This window comes from Lynx rufus, unplaced genomic scaffold (genome assembly GCF_022079265.1).
Source record: "Lynx rufus isolate CCGP_SWC_20201006 ecotype Redwood Valley unplaced genomic scaffold, mLynRuf1.p SCAF_3, whole genome shotgun sequence".
NCBI lineage: Eukaryota > Metazoa > Chordata > Mammalia > Carnivora > Felidae > Lynx > Lynx rufus.
Genome location: NW_025814845.1, coordinates 38,783,891 through 38,799,686, shown reverse-complemented (window position 1 = coordinate 38,799,686; position 15,796 = coordinate 38,783,891). Strand labels below are relative to the sequence as shown.

Below are 15,796 nucleotides of genomic sequence, written 5' to 3'. Positions count from 1 at the left end.
ATTTCTGAGTTTTCTATTCTGTTCCATTGATCCATGTGTCTATTTTTGTGCCAGTATTATACTGTTTTGATTACTACAGCTTAATAATATAACTTGAAGTCTGGAACTGTCACACTTCTAGTTTTGTTTTTCCTTTTCAAGATTGCTTTGGATACTTAGGGTCTTTTGTGGTTCTATACAAATTTTTTAAGATTGTTCCAGTTCTGTGAAAAATGTTGTTGGTATTTTGATAGGGATTGTGTTAAATGTGTAGATTGCTTTGGGTAGTATAGACATTTTAACAATATTTCTTCTTTCAATCCATGGAATTGGATTGTCTTTCCATTTCTTTGGGTCATCTTCCATTTCTTCATCAATGGTTTATAGTTTTCAGAGTACAGGTCTTTCACCTTTTGGTTAAGTTTATTCCTAGACATTTTATTCATTTTGGTGCAGTTGTAAATGCGATTGTTTTCTTAATTTTACTTTCTGCTGCTTCATTATTTGTGTATAGAAATGCAACATAGTTCTGCATTTTGGTTTTGTATCCTGCAACTTTACTGAATTTGTTTTTCAGTTCTAATAGTTTTTTGGTGGACTCAACAGTTTTCTACATGTAGTATCATGTCATCTGCAAATAGTGAAAGTTTTATTTCTTTCTTACCAATTCGGATGCCTTTTATTCCTTTTTGTTGTCTGATTGCTGTGGCTAGAATATCCAGTACTCTGTTTAATAACAGTGATGGGAGTGGACAATTCTTGTCTTGTTCCTCACCTTTGGGGAAAAGCTCTCAGTTTTTCCCCATTGAGTATGATGTTTGCTGTGGGATTTCATATAAGGCCTTTATTAAGTTGAGGTATGTTCCCTCTAAACCTGCTTTGTTGAGGGTTTTTATCATAAATGGATGCTGTACTTTGTCAAATGCTTTTTCTGCGTGTACTGAAATGATCATATGGTTTTTATCCTTTCTCTTATTGATGTAATGTATCATGTTGATTGATTTGCAAATACTAAACCATCCTTGCATCCCAGGAATAAATCCCGCTTGATCATGGTGAATTATTTTTTTAAAGTATTGTTGGATTTGGTTTGTTAGTATTTTGTTGAGGATTTTTGTATCTATGTTCATCAGAGATATTGGCCTGTAATTCTCTCTTGCTCTCTCTCTCTCTCTCTTTGTGGTGTTTTTCTCTAGTTTTGGTATCAAAGTAACGATGGCCTAAAAGAACAAATTTAGAAGTTTTCCTTCTATTTCTATTTTTTTCTGGAATAATTTAGGAAGAATAAGTATTGATTTTTCCTTAAATATTTGGTAGAATTCATCTGTGAAGGCATCTGGTCCTGGACATTTGTTTGTTGGGAGCTTTTTGATTATTGATTCAATTTCATTGCTGGCAATTTTTCTGTGCAAATTTTCTATTCTTCCTGCTTCAGTTTTGGTAGGTTTTATGCTTCTAGGAATTTATCCACTTCTTCTAGATTGTCCAGTTTGTTGGAATATAGCTTTTCATAACATTCTCTTATAACTGTTTCTATTTCTATGGTGTTGGTTATTATTTCTCCTCTTTCATTTGTAATTTTGTTTATTTGAGTCCTTTCTCTTTTTTTCCTGCTAAGTCTAGCTAGATGTTTATCAATTTTGGTGATCTTTTCAAAGAACCAACTCCTGGTTTCATTGATCTGTTCTATTATTTTTTCAGTTCCTATATCATTTATTTCAGGTCTAATCTTTATTATTTTCTTCCCTCTGTTGGGTTTGTGTTTTGTTTTTTCTTCCTTCCCTAGGTGTTTTAGGTGTAAGGTTAGGTTGCTTATTTGAGATTTTTCTTGCTTCTTGAGGTAGGCCTGTACCACTCTCAGCTTTCCTCTCAGAACTGGTTTTGCTGCAGCCCAAAGATTTTGGATTATTGTGTTTTCATTTTCATTTGTTTCCATGTACTTTTTAATTTCTCCTTTGATTTCTTGGTTGACTCATCCATTGTTTTGTAGCATGATATTTAACCTGCAAGTATTTGTTGTCTTTCCAGATTTTTTCTTGTAGCTGATTTCTAGTTTCATAGCATTGTGATTAGAAATGATTTGTGGCATGACTCCAATCTTTTTGAATTTGTTGAGATTTGTTGTCTAGGCTAAGATGTGATCTATTCTGGAGAATGTTCCATGTGCACTTGAAAAGAATGTGTATTCGGCTGCTTTAGGATGGAATGTTCTGAATATATCAGTTAAATCCATCTGGTCCAGTGTGTAATTCAAAGCCATTGCTTCCTTGTTGACTTTCTATTTGGATGATCTGTCCATTGAAGTAAGTGGGGGTGTTAATGTCCTCTACTATTATTGTGTTACTATTGATTAATCCCTTTGTTTGTTATCAACTGTATTATTATTAACTGATGTATCTGGGTTCCTCCATATTGGGTGCATAAATATTTACAATTTTTATATCCTCTTGTTGGATTGTTTCCTTTATTATTATACAGTGTCCTCCTTTGTCTCTTGTTACAGTCTTTATTTTAAAGTCTATTTTGCCCAATGTAAGTATTGCTACTCCCCTTTCTTTTGGCATCCTTTTGCATGAAAGATGTTTCTCCACCCTCTCACTTTCAATCTGCAGGTGACTTTAGGTCTAAAATGGGTTTCTTGTAGGCAGCATATAGATGGGTCTTGTTTTTGTATCCACTCTCTCACCCTACGTCTTTTGACTAGAGTGTTTAGTCGACTTATGTTGAAAGTAATTATTGATAGATATGTATTGATTGACATTTTGTTACTTGTTTTGTAATTTTTCTCTCATCCTTTTTTCTCTTGCTTTCTTTCATGGTTTTCTCGCTTTCTTTAGTGATATGCTTGTATTTCTTTCTCTTTATTAGTTGCATATGTATGACTGGCTTTTGATTTGTGATTATCATTAGATTTGCATATAACATATTGTGGGTATAGCAGTCTATATTAAGTTGATGGTTGCTTAAGTTTGAATCCATTATTTATTCCTTCCCCCCACACATGCACACATTTTAGGTATATGGTGTCATATTTTATGTCCTTTTATTTTGTGAATACCTTTACAAATATACTTATTTTTACTGCTTTTGTGATTTCTACATTTTATACTCATTTATGGTCTTTCCTTTCTACTCAAAGAGTTCCTTTAATATTTCTTGTAGGGCTGGTTTAGTGGTCATGAATTCCTTTAGTTTTTGTTAGAAACTCTTTATCTCTCGTTCTACTCTGAATGATAGCCTTGCTGTATAGAACATACTTAGCTGCAGATTATTTCCTTCAGCACTTTGAATATGTCATGCCACTCCCTTGTGGACTGCAAAGTTTCTGCTGAAAAATTCCCTGATGGCCTTATGCGATTTCACATGTATGTAACTGTCTTCTTTTCTCTTGCTGCTTTTAATTTTTTTTTCCTTATTGGGGTGCCTGGTGTCTCAGTCGGTTGAGCATCTGACTCTTGATTTTGGCTCAGGTCATGATCGCAAGGTTTGTGAGATCGAGCTGCATCGGGCTCTGTACTGATGGCGTGGAGCCTGCTTTGGATTCTCTCTCCCTCTCTCTCTGCCCCTCCCCCACTTGCATGTGCTCTCTCTCTCTCTCTCTCTCTCAAAAATAAACATAATTTTTAAAAAAAAAATATTTTTCCCCTCTGGTGAAGCATGTGGCCCTGTTGGCAGTTATGTTTCAATCATGAAGTGAGACAGACATAAGATGAAGCCTATATCTTGGAAGGCAGAGCAAGGAGATAGAAAGAAACTGAGTCTTTGGTGACATATTTGAGTGGTGAAAACAAATCCCAAAGCCTCCCTACCTCTGGACTTTCAGAATCACTTTACATTTCAAAATGAAATGGTGGATATGGCATTATTTGTAGCAGCAAAACGTTGTAAACAACCTAAATATTCATTCATTCACTCATTCACTCAGAAAATGATTAAATAAATTATGCATCAATATGTTAAAAAAATAAATTAATTAAAGAAATAAAAATATTTTTCCTTTATCACTACTTTTTGCCAATTTAATTACTGTGTGTCTTGGTGTAAACCTCCTTCGGTTGATTTTGTTGTGGGATCTTTCTGTTTCCTGGATCTGGATATCTGTTTCTTTACCCAGATGAGGGAAATTTTCAGCTATTATTTCTTCAAATCAATTTTCTTCCTTTTTTTCTCTCTCTTCATCTTCTGGGATTCCTATAGCAAATGTTATTACACTTGATGTAGTCACTGAATTCCCTAAATCTATTCTCAATTTGAATAATTTGTTTTTCTCTCACTTGCTCTGCTTTATTGCTTTCCATTATTCTATTTTCCAGGTTGCTAATTCATTGCTCTGCTTCCTTTAGCCTGCTATTTTTTCCTTCAAGTGTGTGTTTTAATTTTATTTGTTGGGTTCTTCATCTCTGATTGGTTCTTTTTTATCTCTTTGTTAAGGGTCCCATTGATGTCCTTCATTCTTCTCAAGTCCAGTGAGTATCTTTATGATCATTACTTTAAATTCTCTATCAGGCATATTATATCTGTTTTGCTTAGGTGTCTTGCTTTGGTTTTGCCCTGTTCTTTCATTTGGGACATATTTCCCTATCTCCTCATTTTGTCTGTGTCCATTTCTGTGTGTTTGGAAAGTCAGCTACATCTCTGCTCTTGAAGGTAATGGCCTTATGAAGGAGAGGTCCTGTAATGCCCTGCAGTGCAATGTCCCCTGTTCCCCAGGACCTGGTGCTTCGGTGAGTGTCTCCTAATTATGTTGCTACCCCTGACTGTTGGGTCCTGGCCACTTTTTCCTTTAGTCCAGTCAGCTTCAGAGGCTCTCTTTTCCTGCTATGAGCAATGTTTTGTGGGGTGGGGAGAATTTTACAAGATGCACACTGCTCTGCTTGTGAAATAAGTCCTGCTATCACAGCTGCCTCCAGAACCAAGGCCCCACAAAATCCATGTGGGTCAGAGATGTGATCTTGGCAGGGTTTGTGCCAGTCTTCTTGGGGAGGGGACCTGCAATACTGGGACTTAGGCAAGATTGACTGGAAAGGGCAGATCCACTGAAGTATAAGGGGGTGGGGCTTTGTGTAAGCAAGTTAGGTAGTGAGTGCCTGCACTGTGCTGATTCCCGAAGGTGGTCATGTGTTTATGCTGGGGTGGGGGAGGGAAATGGTGCCTGCCAGTTCCTTTGTTCCTGGAGAGATTTCTCTGCAATAACTGTTTCTCCAGGGCATGCTCTGAGATAATTTAATAACTCTCTCTCTTGGGTATGCCCCAGAGGTTTTTCAAACTGCTGCTTCTATGCTGTATCTCTGAGGGTTGTTTGTTGTGCTGTCTCTTGAAGGGCAGGGACTCAGCTTCCTAATGCTTTTTGGGCTCTCCCAAAGACAAGATCTCTGATTTTTAAAATTCCAGGCTTTAAGTCCCGCTGGTTGTAAGAACCCATGAAATTCAGCCCTTCTCGCTTTCAAAGCCAAATGTTATCGGGATTCATTTCACCTGTGTGGGCTTCCCAATGTGATAGTCTATTTCTCGTCCTTCTCCTCACCTCTGGCTGTCTCCTAACTGTGCGTGTCCATCGTCCATTTTGCTCGCAAACCACTTCACCCTTCCTATCTCTTCTGTGTGGCCTCTTCTCTACCTTTAGTTGTGGAATTTGTTCTGACAGTCTTGGGATTGCTTTCTGGATTATTTATGCTGATGTCAGTGTTACCTAGTTGTATCTCTGGGACGATTTGAGTTTAGGCTCCTCCTAATCTGCCATCTTCCAGCCTCTAACAACATTCCCTTCCCATCTTAAGTATTTTGTTAAATACACATTTCCTTGACCAAAGAAATGGTACAGAAATGATGACCAACCCAGAGGAATATAATAAATGTTAATAAAAACTACTGATTAAAAAGAGATACAACCAACGATAATTCGTTGTAGGAAGTTATACAGGAAAAATGACCCTGTTCCTTTAAGAAATAAATCTTAAGGGTTAACAAAAGGAAGGAGAGAAGACCTACAGATTAAAAGAGACATCAGCCAAATGTATCGTAGGGACTTTTTGATCCTGATTTGAGCAAACCAACTGTTTAAAAAATTATGATGAAAAGGAAAAACTATGGAAATAGTAAAAAGGATCCATAGTTGCTAAGGGTTATGACTAGGCAGAGCACAGGGGATTTTTAGGGCAGTAAAAATACTCAGTATGATACTATCATGGTAGATACATGTCATTGCACATTTGGCCAAACCTATAGAATATACACACCAAGAGTGAACTCTAATGTAAACTATGGATTTGAGGTGATTATTGTGAATCAATATAGATTCATTAGTTGTAACAAATATAGCACTCTGGTGGGGGATGTTGATAATGGGAGAGGCTGAGTGTGTGCAGGGGCAGGGGATATATAGGAAATCTCTATCTTTCTCTTAATTTTGATATGAATTTAAAACTTCTCTTACAGGGGCGCCTGGGTGGCTCAGTCGGTTAAGCGGCCGACTTCGGCTCAGGTCATGATCTCGTGGTCCGTGAGTTCGAGCCCCGTGTCGGGCTCTGTGCTGACAGCTCAGACCCTGGAGCCTGTTTCAGATTCTGTGTCTCTCTGTCTCTCTCTGACCCTCCCCCATTCATGCTCTGTCTCTCTCTGTCTCAAAAATAAATAAACATTAAAAAAATGTAAAAAAACAAAACAAAACAAAAAATGATAAAAGAAAATTGTCTATTTGATGATATTAAGGAATTATTGTTAACTTGGCTGAGTGGTTGTATATGTTTTATCTTGTAAATAAGGTTCTTAAAATTTAGAGATACTGCTTACAAAAGAACTTCATGTAAAAATTGTAATTGCTTTGAAATTTAGTCTTGTGTTCATGGAAAAGCAGAGAAGGGAATACATCTGTGTACAGATGAAATGAGATTGGCTCTGAATTAATCATTGTTAAGCTGGGTGATTGGTTCATGGGTCTAGTATAGGCTTCTTAAACTAATCCCTCTACTTTTGTGAATTTTGAAATTTCTGTAACAGCAAGGTGAAAACTGCCAAAGCCAGTATGTTTTGGATCAAGTTATCAAACAGCATCAAGAGATCCTGGAACACACAGTGGACCAAGACTGGGGAAAATGACTGCTCAGGAAACGTTGACGTAGGCACAGCAGGCAGCAGGGATGAGGATTGCGCTCAGGCTAAGAGAGCAGAGATGGTGTATTACCCAGATTTGGGCCACCGGGGAGAGTCAGCAGACCTGTGGCCACCTTAGAATGGACATCTGCCAAAGGAAGGAAGGCACAACCAAAAGGAGGTGGGAGAGGTACCATCTGATGCAGAGCTGACAGGGCATCGGCAGCAGCCAGCTGAAGTTGCACTTGGAGGCCTCAGCAAGGGAAATCAGAGTCCCAGATGCATTTCAAAAACAAATAAGGAAGATTGGAACACCCATCAGACTCAAAGGAACTCAGCTGTATACTCTCCTATCCTTGTTTAGGTGCCGCTTCTGACTGGCATCTTCACTTTGTGTGTAACGCAGAGCAAGACGCCGTCATGTTTCCTAGAGTCAAAACCTCCAATCACTTGTCAAATAGCTCATATGTTGAAATGATGTTGAATGCCCAGGGCAGTGCCTGCCCACAGCAGGTGCTCAGCTGAAATGCTGTAAAGCAGATGGCTGGAGCACTACGGCAATTCTTCTTCTTCTTTTTTTTTTTAACCACTGACCCCCCCTCCCCACCCTGCACCCACTTTATATTTTGTTTCTTTATATGTTAATAGGCTATCATAGCCTTTTTAACATGTCTCTAGCACACGTTTCTTCAAGTATTCATGTTCAGTGCGGATGTATTACTCAAACTACAGTAAAACCTTGGTTCGTGAGCATAATTCGTTTTGGAAACACGCTTGTAATCCAAAGCATTCATATATCAAAGCGAATTTCAAGAACCATTGGCTCAGTTGTGATCATGTGACATTCGGCATCACGTACGACTCGTATTGCAAGACACTGCTTGTTTCTCAAGTTAAAATGTATTAGAAATGTTTGCTTGTCTTATGGAACACTCACAGAACAAGTCACTAACAATCGAAGGTTTTACTGTATATCCTTGAAGTGCTCATGATCTCATAAGAGAGGAAACTATCATCAAAACAAAAACCAAAACACACGAAAAAGAGACTCAGCTTTATACTTCTGCCAGGGCTGGAGGAGACCAACACCAGATTCATGGGTGCCAGGCAAACACAGCTCCCCTGTCTTTGACTTTCCCATCTCCTCTTCTTCAATCCTAGAAGACCCAGGCAATTTGCGCGCGGGGTGCCGAGCACTGACAGGTGAACCTCATCAAGCAGGTGTGTGGGAGCTGGGGAGGTGGTAGGGGTTGGGGAGCCTTCACTTCAAAGGAAAGAGAGTTTCCACTATGACCTGTGACTAAACAGTTTAACCACAAAAGTGCTACCATTCTTACAATGAAAATAAACAGATACATCGTGAGATCTAAGAAAAACATAATTCCACAGAACAAGTTTGAATAGTGAGAAGGGATAATAATTGGATGGTATTCTCCTGAACTCACCAGTTCTGCTGCCACAACCAGCACTGTTCAGCGACGTGTTACATGCAGTGTATTCCAGCTTAGCAAAGATACACTGCTTTGCTTTGCTTACCGCCAACAAATTGAGATCGAGAAAATGTTCCTCCCAGATATTACTGTAGGGAGAGCTTTGCATTCATTTGGCAGGAATACTTGGATAACTCACGGGAGCATATTCAAACAGCAAGGGTGACTCTAAGCTCCTGGACAAGGAAAGGAGATGGGGACAAAGGAGACAAAAGGAAAGAGTGAGAGGTTGTATACTGTACAAAGTGACCTCCCACCCCAGCCCTTCAAATTCTTCATTGCCTAGAAGCTCAGTTAGGTCTGGCGTTCCTCCAAAGAAGCAATGAAGGTCAAAGGTCAGTGTAGGACCCTCCGCTAATCTACCTGGCTACTTTTGTACAAATTAGAAAAGGAGGCCCTTAGGGTAAAACAAATTACAAAACGGTGTACCCTCGGGGTGGAGGAACTACCTCAGACCCTTCCCTCTGGTCTTTCTTCGGAAATCTGAACTGAAGCTAGCTTTAGTTGCCACCCTGCCCCTGGGCAGGGCACCCGTGTGCAGGGTCCAACCTGGTTCTGCATCCTGGTGAACAGCTGTCCTGGTTCTCAGCCCAGGTTGATAGAAGAAGAGATGGCACAAATGGACAAGGAGCCAAAAGTCAAAAAAGGCTGTCAAAGCATAAGCCCTCAAAGCTTTGCAAGAAAAATGAAGAAGGGCTGTGGAGTTAGGATTTCAGGCAACCTCACACAATCTTACAAGTCAATCTGGCTATATACATGCCAGGTTCTGTGTGCTCTCTCCGTGGTTTATCTCATCTTGCCAAACTGTATACAATTCAGGGGATAAAAATCTCAGGACTGCCTCGTCTATCACTGTTCACCTTCCTAACAACTGGATAAAAGAAACTAATCAAAATGAACTAATGAGGTGTGTGGCCTGCCTTGGACTTTTTCTGGAATCCCCCTCTCCCTGCCACAGCTGGATCTCAGCCCCTCTCTGCCAGGCAGCAGCCTGAGCTCCAAGGGGCCCATGTGTAGACGATCATGTCCAGGGACCCCACCAGCTGCATCTGCACACTCCACACTTTGTTCAAAGCAGAACCATATGGCAGGTCTAGGTAAGGGTCCCCTGAAAGAAAAACAAAATGTGTAGGCAAAGAAAATAAATATAGAGGAGAAAGAGACAAAAGCAGCAAGAAGAGGAATGGGGATTTGCAGCTGCTGGTGGGAAAACGTGGGCATCTGGCTGAAGAGATGCCTCAAATGCAGATGGAGGAGACCCCCCGCTAACCAGATCTGCTTCCGCATCTGAGGTCGAATCAAGGGTGTTTCCTTGGGCTGTGAATTTGTGCCACGTCTTGTGGTCAGACTTAGACAACAACAACTCTCTGCCTTTACTGGTAAGCACCCGGGTGCATGGGGAGAAGGAAAGGGGAGTGGCCTTGAGTGGAAGGATGTGGTGGAGGGTGGCTGGAACCCCGGGAAGGTAAGTTTCACTCAAAAGGTGGATGAATCATGGCTGTGAGGCTGGAAGAGGAGAGGGAAAGATGATTCAAGCCACAGATCACAAGAGGGAATACTCTGTGCTGTACTTTGGTGAGTGAGCTGAGCCCTTTTCTGACGTCCCTTCAGATGCACATTGGGAGCAATCTCAGGGACTATTTCAACGATAGCAGGAACATAAATGTTGCAGCAGCTGGACAATGAGAAGAACATTTAGGAGTTGGGGCTTAAGCGTGTTAGAAGAGCAATCAATCAAGTGTGGATTGAGGGTGTAGGCAAGCAAGGTCAGAGGAAAGATAAAATGAGATTCTCGACTGTTCACTGGGTATTCTGCTTTCCCACTCACTCCAGTCATGAGGAGCTATGGGAGCTCCCAATCATGGTGGCCTGTGGTGTTCAAAGTGTTCTCAGATGAGGCTGCTTTCAGCTGCAGCTTAGGAGGAAATTCTACCTTCCACTGTGGAAACAATAGAAATATTTATAAACTCTCAGAATAATGAGACTGTTGGTAGGGCCATTCCAGGGTGATTAATTCAATGGCTAAAAGACTTCATCAAGGACCCAGGCTCTTTCCATCCTTCAGCTTGGCCAGCATCAGCATGAAGGCTTTGACCTCAGCCTGGCTCCTCACCTGGTGACAAGATGGCCTCCAGATTTCCAGCAGCCATATCCATGCAAGACATGATCCGGAAACAAAAAGATCATGTCTTCCATGCTTCTTTTTAAGTGTAGGGAAATCTCTCCCAGAAGATTCCCAGCAGATTTCATCTCACATCCTGTTGTCCAAGTTGTATCACATGTTCTGGTCTAAAACAGCCATATCATGGTAATGATTAGCTTAGACCAGGGGTCAGAATGTTTTTTACCTAGTTAAAAAAAAAAATCAGTTCGCTTTGGCAGCATATATACTAAAATTGGAACAATCCAGAGGATACCGGCATGGCCCCTGAGCAAGGATGACACACAAATCTGTGAAGTATTCCACATTTAAAAAAAAAAATCAAAAGAAGAATAATATTTCATGACATGTAAAAAGAATATGAAATTCAAATTTCCATGTCCATAAATAAAGTTTTATTGGAACACAGCCACACTGCCATTCATTTACATGTTGTCTATGGCTGTCTGAGCCGAGTCAGAGGTGAAAATGCACAAAGCAGATTGAGAGTCGGCCAGTCTGACCAATTCTGTGGCCTGTAGGTGAGTCAGGAGACATCCAAAGTCGTGTGAATCCCCTGACAGTTGATAAACAGGGGTCTGGCATGATGCCATTTGTGGATAGTATTATTATTACTTGGCCAGATTCTGATGCAGCTTTGTTTACGCATCTGGAATGTGCAGCAACATTCTGAATTCTCTTTTACTACGTGTATGCTAGTAACCCTCCTTAGGAAAGTACTCAGTAGAGTTGAGATCATTTTTAATGTCCTTCCAAAATTATACATCAGACACTAAGTCAGAGTGACCAGGCTCTGCCCAGTATTACTGAACTGAACAAATCAGGGAAGCTCCCACACTCCATAATTCCCTAAGTCAGCCTTTTTGACACATTGAAAGATGAGGCAGGGAAATGGCCGGTCTCCTGGTAATTATCACCACCTGTTCTCCAAGTGGCTCTCCCCAAATAGAATAGTCTCCCCAGAGGGCAGAGAAGGAGGGAGGGAGGGAGAGAGCCGGACCTATGTATTCAGCAGTTCTGCCCAGTGAGAGTCGCTTCGGGAGACCTCTCTGCAAGGACACAGTCTCTGTTTTGGAAACTGGACTGGAGCTTGGCAAAACTGGGAAAAGGCCAACATTTGTCTTTGAGGCCTCCTGTCTCCGGTTAGTGGTTTCTTCTAAACCATCTTCCCCAACCTTCTACCTTTCTCGGGCTCTTGGAAGTGGCCCAGCGCAATTTTGCTGTCAAGATCTCATTCTGGTAAGCCTGCACAAAATACCTCATCGTGGACATGACTGGGAGCATGCCGACAGCCTCTGTTTAGCCTTCCTGTGCCCAGCTGCGGTCCACTCAAGGGACTCCTCCACGCTATGGCAGTCTGAGCTTTGGAAAACGTCATTGTGAGCCTGTAACCCCCTCCCACCTGGATTCACATCCTTCAAGGATCTTACACTGCCTATGAATAAAGTTCAAGTGCCTTGGATTGATGTAGACCAGTGGTTATTAAGTGTGGCCCCTGATCAGGAGCAGCATCACCTGGGCCTCCATCCCAGCCCTACTGAAATAGGGGTCTGGCCTTGGGGTCTGGAAATCTTTGTGTTAACAAGCTCTCCGGGCAGTTCTGCTGTAATGCCAAGTTTGAGAACCCACAGACGCAGACTCGTTGCTTACCGTTCACTATGTATCCTGTGTTTTCGTCCAGAGATGGCAAAGAGATTCCACCAAGTCTGTCAAGTCTCTCTAGGCTATAGTGGCCACCTGGCATGCTGTTGGAAGATGATGAAGCCTCAGTCTCAGCTTCTCAGGCAGGAGACCTACTCCATGGTTGATGAGTGATGTCTACACGTGTGAGGGGTGGGGTAGGCAGGCACATGTCAGGCACTCCCCAGTTCCCGCTCTAGCCACACACTTTCAACTCCCACATGTCACCAAGGCTTGGTGTGGAACCATTTGGTGGAGATCCCAGCCATTCTGGCAGAAAGATGGGTATTTCAAAAGATGACACCCTAGGGGCACCTGGGGGGCTCAGTTGGTTGAGCATCGGACTCTTGATTTCAGCTCAAAGTTGGGATCTCATGGCAGTGGGATCAAGCCCTACATCGGGCTCTGTGCCAGTGTGCAGCCCGCTTTGGAGTCCGTCTGCCCCTCCCTGCTTGTGCCCTCTCTCTCTCTCTCTCTCAAAATAAGCAAATAAACATTAAAAAAAAAAATAGGGTTAATTTAGTCCTAAAGAATCGATCCCTAACAAGGAATTGGGGGGGACCAAGGTGGAATTTTGAGAGGAGGGGATCTCTGCACGGGAGCTGCGCTATACCTTTTTCTTTGTGTGCTTAGCTGGAACTGATTAGGGGCAGGGAGAAGAGCTTAGCCACAGGGCAGAAAGGAGACACCCCTTGTGAGGCAAGCCAGCTTGTCATCTGTTGCTGGAGATGGATACTGTGGCAAGGCTCCTGCTCGGGATCCCCAAGTCCTAAGGGGGGATTTAAGTGCGATACTTAATTTTTCCTCCACGAGAGAGACGGAGGGCAAGAAGGCCAGACGGGGAGGAGCGAGAGGGACTGTAGGAGCCAGCGCAGCTGGAAGAGATTAAGCCCAGCCCAGAAGGCAGCAGACAGGTAATAGTCTGGAACCGGTAGAGCCCCAGAAAGAAACCTTTGCCCTAGAAGTGTTTGGCAAGCCCTCCCCCTCCTCCACCATCTTGACTCCCCGTCTGCTATGCTGTGGAGGTTTCCACAGTGAAAAATGAAAACTGTCTAGCGAGTTCTTTGGCATTCTGGCAGTGGCGGCCATTTCTGTCCAATTCCCTTATGCAAGGAGCAAGATGCTCCCTCCAGACCTCCCTGAATTAAAAATAACAGAGTTTAGAATTTCCTGTGGACTCTCTTAATTCCCTGAAGTCTTGAAGTTTCTCGCTTGGGACATTTCAGCTGCACTTTCCTTCAGAAGACTCTTCAAGGTGTGCTTGGTCCCTTTGCTTTGTCTCCTGACTTCTTCCCTCACCTACCTTTGTCCCCGGTCCAGGCCAAGCAGGGCCACTGTCAGGGGCAAGGAGGCCCCTCTCTTCCCTCCAGTTTGGGAGTTTTCCTCCCACTGCTGGAAAACTCTGAAGTTCGTCTTTCCTCCTGGACATTATACATCTAACTCATGTTTTATTTTTTCAAGGAAATTTACTTACCAAAAACAGAGCCCTATGTCTCTCTTTGTTATGGGGGAAAAGTGCCATGGGACTTCTTTATACTGATCCATACGTGAAATATTGCAACAAATCCTGCAGTAATTCACCTGTTGTAATATGACAAGGAGGAAAGCCAACAAGAAGGTGTTTGTGTCTCATCTTAGATATTTCACGCATGCAGCTCCAGGAAAAAAGAACAAACTAAAATGCAGAGGCATTTTTAGGAACTCTGTTCAATGCACTGTTTCCCCTGAATTGAGCATGCTTTGCAGGAATGCAATCTGCACACCATTATCCCTAATTTTCTAAGTCCTTGCTAGGTTATATCAGACCTGCCACCCTGACTGTTAAATGTCAGTTAAGACCTAATTAATTTAACTGCTCTGACAAGTTTAACTTAGTTCCCACAGAGACTGTAATTTGCCTTTTCCCAACTGATAGTGCTACAGGCATATTTTAAAATAACTCTCATTGTTTTAAAAGACTTTAGCCAAGTAGTATATGTTCATCGTAGAAGTCAGAAAATAAAAATCGAAACAAGATTTAAAAACCACATCATTTTGTCGTACAGTGATAAACACTATAAATATCTTATAAATCCTTTTCCTTTTTTTGGCATCTGTGATGAAAGGTAATATTTCAAAAACTATTAATGAGCATTCCTCTTGCATTTTCATGTTCACGAGTCAAAATAGGATTTTGCAGACAGCCTGAAAGCCAGGTTTGGTTCAGAGAGGGAGGATTTTTTTTTATTAAGATATAATTGATGCATAATGTTATACTAGTTCCAGGCGTACGACATAATTATTCAATATTTGCATATATTGGCAAATGACCATCACAGTAAGTCTAGTTAACGTCTGTCACCTCCATAGTTACAAATGTTTTTTTCTTGTGAGGAGAACTCTTGAGAGCTACTCTCTTACCAACTTTCAAATATGCAATACAGTAGTATTAGGTATTGTCACCATGCTGTGCGTTATGCCCCCAGGACTTATTTATTTTATCACTGGAATGGGGGAGGGGGAATCTGAAGGCCACATACATGTGCTTATAAATTATGGAGAGAGTCAGGGAGAAAGAGGCTGGACTTGTGGAACTCAGTCTCCCTGCTCCAAGACAGAGGGATATGTCAGGTAGGATGAGAGGAACTCCCAGAATAGAGGACTTTAGCTTAAGTAATATATTCTAGTCACTTAGTGTAAGACCGGATGTGGCCTTCCCTGACTGCGATCAGTTCCTCTCAGCTGCTGTTGGAACACTGCTGCTTTCATCCAGCGGCTCAACTCAACTATAGGGTCATTAGAAGGAAAAAAAGTTCTCTCCTAGAATGATCTAAGGTGAATTTCCAGGCTGGTGGTCAGCTCTTCGTTCAGGGACTCAGAGTAGTTGTCCTGCCACCAAGCCTAGCACGCTGTCATCAACTGTACGTGACTGCCACTGGGGGACTGCCATGTCTAGGTTTCATTTGGTAGGAAGGGAAAAGAGAGGGTAGAGGAGATACACCCCATGTCATAAGACTCTGGCCCAAAAGCGACAGACATCACCTCTACTCATATTTCACTGGCCGGAACTTGGTCACCCGACCGAATCTAACCACAAGGAATGCTGGGAAATTAGTGTAGCAAAGCAGCCATGTTTGCCCAGGTACAATTCTATTATCACGGAACAGAGGGAAGACAGCTTTTGGTTGCTGCTAGCGAGTCTTTTCCATACCTTGTATTATATATAGGGCCCTGAAGTTCCTGTGTGCACTTTGAAGGCAACAATTTGAGAGCCACGGTTTACCATCAGGCACCATGAAGAGCCTTCACAGCTGAGGCTAAGGCTGAATCACCTACACGCACAGAGGTCTACAGAATCAGTGAGAGATGAAATGAGGCTAGCCCCAAAAGGCCACACCATTATTCCTGGCCAGGCTGA

The 15,796-nt window shown here is 42.0% G+C and overlaps 1 non-coding gene across 1 annotated transcript; it reads left to right on the top strand.

The window, feature by feature from the left end:
• Positions 1 to 10,928: 10,928 nt before the first annotated feature.
• LOC124521407 (U6 spliceosomal RNA) lies at positions 10,929 to 11,031 on the top strand. Its single transcript, XR_006964502.1, has one exon. It is a non-coding gene; the product is annotated as a U6 spliceosomal RNA (small nuclear RNA).
• Positions 11,032 to 15,796: the final 4,765 nt, after the last annotated feature.